Source organism: Nymphalis io, chromosome 30 (genome assembly GCF_905147045.1).
Source record: "Nymphalis io chromosome 30, ilAglIoxx1.1, whole genome shotgun sequence".
In the NCBI taxonomy this organism is placed as follows: Eukaryota; Metazoa; Arthropoda; class Insecta; order Lepidoptera; family Nymphalidae; genus Nymphalis; species Nymphalis io.
Genome location: NC_065917.1, coordinates 3,164,435 through 3,171,631, shown reverse-complemented (window position 1 = coordinate 3,171,631; position 7,197 = coordinate 3,164,435). Strand labels below are relative to the sequence as shown.

At 33.9% G+C, this 7,197-nt stretch overlaps 2 non-coding genes across 2 annotated transcripts; both read left to right on the top strand.

The window, feature by feature from the left end:
* Positions 1-193, top strand: LOC126780179 (U2 spliceosomal RNA). Its single transcript, XR_007670459.1, has one exon. It is a non-coding gene; the product is annotated as a U2 spliceosomal RNA (small nuclear RNA).
* Positions 194-7,004: 6,811 nt separating this feature from the next.
* LOC126780177 (U2 spliceosomal RNA) lies at positions 7,005-7,197 on the top strand. Its single transcript, XR_007670458.1, has one exon. It is a non-coding gene; the product is annotated as a U2 spliceosomal RNA (small nuclear RNA).

Here is a 7,197-nt window from a genome sequence, read left to right as displayed (position 1 = left end):
ATCGCTTCTCGGCCTTTTGGCTAAGATCAAAGTGTAGTATCTGTTCTTTTCAGCTTAATATCTGAAAGTTCCCGCACTGCGGGACCAGTATATTAAACTGATTTTTGTACCACGACGGGATGTTCGGGGCTCGCTCCACTCCCGTCACGGGTCGGCCCGGCATTGCAGTGCCGCCGGGATCGGCCCACAGAATTCACTTGAAACTAGGGAAATAACTTGCGCAGCAGAATAACTTTAGCTAACAAATCTAAACTCTAGAGGTGTAAAAGTAAAGAAAAAAAGCGTACTCGTATGTATTCGTTACTATAGTATCGTTATGTTACTCGTTACTTCTCATGACAAAATTCTGATTTACTATTTTAAAAATGTTACCTGTAGCTTATGTTATATCGCAGTAACATCGCAATCCATTATACATCAATTATACTGAAAAAGCAACAAATAGGTGTCGAAAATTATTTATTGATAATAATATTTAAATTATTTTCTCACCATAAATCAACATAAAAATAGTTTTGCTTAGAATGAAATTGAACATCAAAAATGAAATAAAACACATTTTAAACAAAATTGCAACAACAACAAAAATCTTTTGTTCTTTAAGTAAAATTAAACACAATAATAAAATAAAAACATATTTTAAACAACAAAGAAAATCTTTTTCTTTAGAATGATGGAACATTAAACACATCAACAGTACTTGCGTAAGCTGAAACGGTGTAGATACCCATACTACGAAAAATGCGAGTAACGAAATGTATTTGTGTGTAACGTTTCGTTACTCGGTACTAGATGGCGCACCCGTTACTCAGTACCGAATACGGTTTGCAGTGCACGGTTTACAGCTCTACTAGACTCCTCAAATGTCTAGTATGCACATCCTACTAATATTATAAACGCGAATGCTTGTATGCATGTTTATTACTCTTTCACGCAAAAACTAATGGATTTTAATAAAACTTTACAATAATATATCTCATACAAATCATATAATGTGTCTTTATTAATACTTTATAATATATAAGATATAGGCGGCTATAATTTATACTGCTATTGATTAAATTGGCCAAAATATAACAATAAGTGTCACATAAGTCGGAAAAATTTCTCCGTTTTGGGAGCCGTTTTGGCGTGCGCTGTAAAAACCGTAAGAGTTTTACGAATATAATGTATGGTAGAAATGTATCTCTTAAATAGTTCTACAAAAAAGTCCGCGACGGCATATATCTATTTTGACGTGTAAGCCATTATCGCTAAAATAGTGAATCGAATATACAACTAAATTTGATATATATTTCCAAAATGCACATTTTGTATTAACCAATTGATTTTTATCGAAACAAATACTTTTATCACTTTTGATATTTAAAGTAGATAAACTTTGTCTTTTACACGATGTGATTTGGACAAATCGCCGCCAGCAATTTAAAATTTATAAGCTAACTCTCAAATGTGTACTTTACAGTAGAGGCGAGGCGTATAAAGAAAGAAACGTGATTAATTTTATATGAATTACGACACTTATTTCAAATTTGGTACCGTTAATGGTGAATTTATTCATTATAATTACCCATATTTATTTTTCCTCAATTATTTATATTTTTTGATTAAGCGCAAGTTAGCCGTATATACACATAATTCCTCAATAATATTTTACATATTACACATATCTAACTAAAAGGCATGCGTCGGATATATCAAAACGAATTCAAAATCCGATTTCAAACACAAATCGATTCGTATCGATTTCACAAACTAATAATCCGATTTCAAATATCTAAAATCGATTTGTAAATTTGAAACCGGATAAATATCAGCTTGCGTTAAAAACAAAAAACGCCCATGTCTACTAGCTAACGTTAGCGTCGTGTATTACGGCAGAGCATATTGCAATAACAATTTTAAAATATATTATGCACTAATTATTACTTCAGGTTTGTATATGTATTTACAAGATACAATATTATAAATTCTTATGCTAAGTAACAAGTTCTTAAAGTGAGCTTTATTTAAACGGTGCATGCGTCTCTGGCGGATATTGTATTAAAAGCCGTCAAATGCTATATAGCGTAATATTTTATATAGCGAACTATGGCACGAGTTTCATGTCGATTTTGACCTTTGCCCATCGCACTAGTGAATACCATTCATCTGGCGAATATACCCCTCTGCCTCTTGCAGTCTTTTCTATTAAAGCATGAACGGAATCGCCCTCATTCTGTGTATGGCCCTTTTCCATAAAATGGTGTCTAATCTTCATTTTAAAATTTTTAGCAGCTAATAAAAACATATTTTAATAAACGATACGGTTACGATTTTGTCCCCCACAGTTGTCTGACCATAGTTTAACTTCTTGAACTCCCTTAGAAACTAATTTATTAATAAAATCGTATAAGCAACTGGCCACTTCATTGGCCCCCCTCTTAGCCGTTTGCTCGTCCCGCATATAACAAAATATTTCTTTTGATCGCATATTGTAAATTGTAAAACATTGAGCTTACGCCCATAATAATAAACACTTATACTACCATGTGGTGAGCTTAAAACTTTTTGAATATCAAATACAATATAAGCTACTTTGTTACTATAGACAACAGTTTACATTCCAATTATTTAAATTTAATTTGCGGGAAATTTCTTTTTCCGTTTGATGTTTAGCGAAGTTTTATTTTAATTCATCAGTAGGGCTAGATGTATTTTTGTACTGATGACAAAGGTCGCATTGGTCTTTTTTTGGTAAATGAAAGTCTATCTTTAAATTAGTTTTAACAATATCTCTTTACTGTCTTACTGTCTGTACTCTAACATTATAATTATAATCTAACATTATAATCGGCACACCACTCAACATATAATTTAAACATTTTTGAAAATAAATACGAAGAATCTAAGAATTTTTTACTCGTACGTTTTCTAACCTAGCGAGACTCGACAGGGGTGAAAGAATTAACGGTTTTTATGCCGACCTCTGTCATCAGTAACGTCAGCAAAATCATTGTTAGCTTGTATTTTCCGTATCGCAGTATAAACAAAATCTTCACTAATATTAAAGGCGTTCGAAAACATTGTTTTACAAGCGTTTTGTAGTATGATACCATCGTCAGAATCTATGGGAAGGTGATAATACAAAGTGTGTGATCGACGACTATATTCGCGTTCGACGTTAGTGGCAGTCTTTTCACATATTTGGCGATGATTTGCCATTGTTTGGCGTGATTTCCAGTACCCCAGAACTTATCGAAGAGATCAATACGAACTTCTTGGTTTATTTTATTATTGCACTGCAGACGTCAATTGGCGCAACTGACTTTAATGCTTCTTGCTGCTTACTCCAACCCTTTGTTACACAAACGTTTTCTCTTTCTAACTATCCACTCATCTTCAAGTTTAAGACGCTTGAGGCCCACGTCTGTCCTTTTTTTCGACCTACGTTTATATTTTTTTCGTAGATACTGCAGAATAGTTACTATTATTAAACGTTACAGGCGAGGAAATTGAACAACAGGAAGTAGATATTGCTGATACTGAATCTTGCTGAATGGTATTGCTAAGGGCGTTATCTATATGCGAATCGGGAAGACTTTCCTGGGCGGACGTACAGATTTCATGTGTGAGAACACTCCCTGTATCTTGGGAAGAAGTCGGCACCAAAGTATCATTTAATATATTTGGAGATTCCGAAAAATCACAACAGGGTGAAGGTAAGGAGGTGTTATTTATGCTGTCAGAAGGATTAGTAATCACCGAAAACAAAGGTTCGATACTCGGTAGAGTTAATGTCAACAGAGAAGGTTTTTGGATAGAAGTCAATACTTTTGGTGAATACATATTAAATGGAGTATTAGGAGCCCCCAAAACGTTTAATGTATTTCTTGTAATATTACATAATTATCATAAGTGGTCATATCTCGGCTAGCAGAATTGGTTATAGAATAAAGCATGCTCTTGAATAGGCTCATTAAACATTTTTTTTTTTTTTTATTCTAAAAAAAAAAAAAAAGGGCTTTTTCGCATAAGCGAACATGCCGCCCTGGTTGAGAATTCTTAGGAGGGTACAAAATATAATATATTAAACTTAAAAATACCTTAATTAATCACAGATCTAAGACTTAATTTGGGCAACATTTTTGCGAGATTTGACGTCGGATCTGACAGAATGACATTGCATTGTCCAACAGACTTTATATCCAAATTAAGTCTAGTTCTAAGAGATTCGTTCTGAGCACATTCCATCAATACGTGCAAAAGATCATCAGGTACATTACAAGTTGAGCAGTTTGGAGAAGTTGATTTCCGCATCAGAAATGCAAACTTATTGCATGGGATGTGCCCAGACCGAAGCCGCAGAATTAATTTCGTTTCATTAAAATTCATGTTACTATTCTCAATCCAAGGATATCTGCATGGATGAGGCTGGATCGTACGGTACCATATACCTTTCTCCTTAGCTCTTTCGTCAAAGTACTCTTTCCATAAATCATAGCAATGCACTTTTAGATTTGGCAAGTAACTTTCAAATGAAGGTGTAAAGAGGACTTCAACACCGTCAGATATAGCTTCTTTGGCTAGTACATCTACTTGTTCATTCCCTTCTATGCCTACGTGAGATGGTATCCATTGAAAGAAAATTACTTTGTCATCTGATTGTAACTTAGATAGAAGCTTTAGAATCGCGTAAGCTACAGGTAACCCTCGACAGATCGAGGTACACCGAGCTAGGTGTTGAAGCGCGCTTTTCGAGTCTGACAAGATAACTACTTTACTGTAGCTTGTACACTCAATATAGCCTAAAGCCTCTAAAATAGCTACAAGCTCAGCTTCCATTATAGATACCTCTATTTTAATTTGTAATTTAGAATAAATGTTCAAATTGAAATTCAAAAATGCAGCTCCCTATTCCATATTTGTCTTTCGAACCATCTGTAAATATTTTTTGACAGTTGGAGTAATTCGAATTTATGTATTTTATACAAGTATTTCGCAAACTAATTTGATGATACTCTCGCTTAGAACCGGTAAATCCTTCGATATTTGTTTTTAGAATGCTTGACATATCAATACTAGTTACCCATTGATCTAATGAAAACATGCCTAAACTTGAGAAAGAGTTGCATGGTTGAGATTTGTACATCTCGGAAATTTGTGTAAGTAGAGGTTTTTTCTTGTTAGTCCAGAATCTGTTATGTGTCAGATCTGTTAATTGATTAATTAATGAAAAAGAAGTATTATTATAGAGTGATCTGTTTTTAAGCCAAAATTTTCCTGCCAAATACAATCTTCTTAAATACAAAGGAGGTAAACAAAGTTCACTCTCCATCACATGTATGGGAGTGGTCCTTATAAACCCTCCAATGTTTCGCATTGCTTGATTTTGAATTTTGTCCAATTTCGATAAATTGGTTTTACAACAGTTGTCATACAAAAATGAACCATAATCTAATCTACTTCTAAGTAACGTTATATACAGCTTACGAATATGTTTTGGATGGACTCCCCAACCTGATCCTGTTAACACCTTAAATATATTTAAAAACTTAGACACCCTAGACACAATCTCTTTAATATGTTTAGTCCATCTAAGACCGCGATCCAGCCACATCCCCAGGTACTTAACATTATCCACGACTTCCAAAACTACATCATTTAGAGTAATAGTAATATTGTGCAAATTTGTGCCCTCTTGAAAAAATACATATTTTGCTTCTCATTAAACATGACGTGATTATACAAAGCCACGAATTCAGGATTATCAACTTCGGCAGGTAATAGCGACGATTCCATAACAATAAGTACAATGTATTGATATCATAATATGATTATTTTTATTTTAAAACATGTACATTAAAAGGAGTAGTCAAGTACTATCAATAAATCAATTAACATTAATTTTTAGATAATTATTTACAAGGTAAATTATGCTAAGTAGAGTAATTTACAAACGAAAAAGTATAAACGAACGCACTAAACTAAGCTTACTAAGTGTCAGCGTAATGTTACACGGATTTCGAGCTAAGCGGCTCAAATTTTTAAAAAAACGTAGCGTATTACTATAAAATATGTTTATATATTACGACCTACATTATAATCACAATAAACTTACCTCTCTCGACAGTATGAAGCGATATCTCATTATTTTTATCAACCTTCTTCAACAAATATTCCTCCATTTTGATTAATTTCACTAAATATTTAGATCGGTTTCGTGACATTTTTGGAATATTAAAATAACATATACAATATTTTAAACAACTTGTAAAAAGACGTTATCAATTAAGATTTACTGATAAAGTTTTTAAAGCCGCGCGCAATCACATCTAACACAGCGACAAGTGTCGTTAGATTAATGTAAAGAAACAAGCGGCGCGTCACCTCCCCGCGCACACTCCGCTAGTAATAGTTAAAGTTTAATTTAAATCGAGTGATTTCAAAAAGTACCTTTAGTTAGCGTTGTATAAGATTTGTAACTTCGTTATTTTTGTATATTTCTTCATGATTTTTTAAAACATATAAAAAAACATATTTTAAGTAACTTGGCATAAATAAATGATTTTCCCAAAAATCGAGTTAGCGCAGTAGAAATTATTGGTGTCGAAATATTATGACAGCTTTACAACTCATTACCAAAAAACTTTATAATTGCAAATTCAAAAAAAGATTAAAAAGTTATTTACTGGCACAAAATGTAGACATAAGTTATGGTATAGTACTCTATGTTTAATGGTATTTCCTAAGTTTAAGTGGACTTTGTTCTCTTTTAGGGAATAAATGTCTTAAGGTTTACTTAAATACTTTATCCAAAATTAGCTGCGCCTCGCGATTGTATCCTCATTCAATCTGTTGTATACAATACATATGTGTAGAAGTTGTACAGTACATAAAGTTAATTCGAACTAGTTCTGCCGTGATCTCGCAGATGGCGCTTTACGTTTCGAACGATACTCTGAATCGCGCTGGCTAGATTTTCTCGCGAATAATGAGGTCCGTGGGTTGGTTCCCTTCGAGTTATCGCTTCTCGGCCTTTTGGCTAAGATCAAAGTGTAGTATCTGTTCTTTTCAGCTTAATATCTGAAAGTTCCCGCACTGCGGGACCAGTATATTAAACTGATTTTTGTACCACGACGGGATGTTCGGGGCTCGCTCCACTCCCGTCACGGGTCGGCCCGGCATTGCAGTGCCGCCGGGATCGGCCCACAGAAT